This window comes from Corvus brachyrhynchos, unplaced genomic scaffold (assembly GCF_000691975.1).
Source record: "Corvus brachyrhynchos isolate BGI_N302 unplaced genomic scaffold, ASM69197v1 scaffold784, whole genome shotgun sequence".
Taxonomy (NCBI): Eukaryota; Metazoa; Chordata; class Aves; order Passeriformes; family Corvidae; genus Corvus; species Corvus brachyrhynchos.
The window spans coordinates 2,340-2,925 of record NW_008237437.1 but is presented as its reverse complement, the minus strand read 5'-3'; positions in this window follow the sequence as shown (position 1 = coordinate 2,925).

Here is a 586-nt window from a genome sequence, read left to right as displayed (position 1 = left end):
GGCGGCCAGGGAGGGAAGAGCTGCACCCCGGGATAATTCGCATGGGAAGGGGGAGGTAGAACCAGCAAATCGGGATATTAATTCATCAGAAGTTCTGCCAGCTGTAACCGATGAGCGCTGACGCCTTTGCTCGTTAAAATGTCACAATCGTGCAAAGCTTTGCTGAAGGGGGAGCGGGGATCGCCTTTGGGGGAACCCCGGCTCCTGCTCTGAGCACCGGGGACCGGCCTTTGGGGGAACCCCGGCTCCTGCTCTGCGCTAACAAGAATAAAAGCTGCGAATGCCTCTCTTCGAGTTTGGCTTCATCTCCCTGCTCCAGCTGGGCTCCGGGTCCCCTCAAGGTTGGGAATAGCCAAAGCAGCCACAGCGTTTGCGGTTTGGTGGAGAAGCGCACATTGGGGGCTGCAGTGGGTCCCATGGGAGGCGACTGCGAGGTTCACGGGGTCCCATGGCAGGAGGCTGGAGGTGCCAGGGGGTCCCCGGCGAGATAAGGCGGGGCTCAGGGTGTACGGGAGGCAGGATGTTCATGGAAGGCGGTGCAGGCGGATCCCAGTGCCAGAAAAGCGGCTGCCGAGGGTCCCCGTGG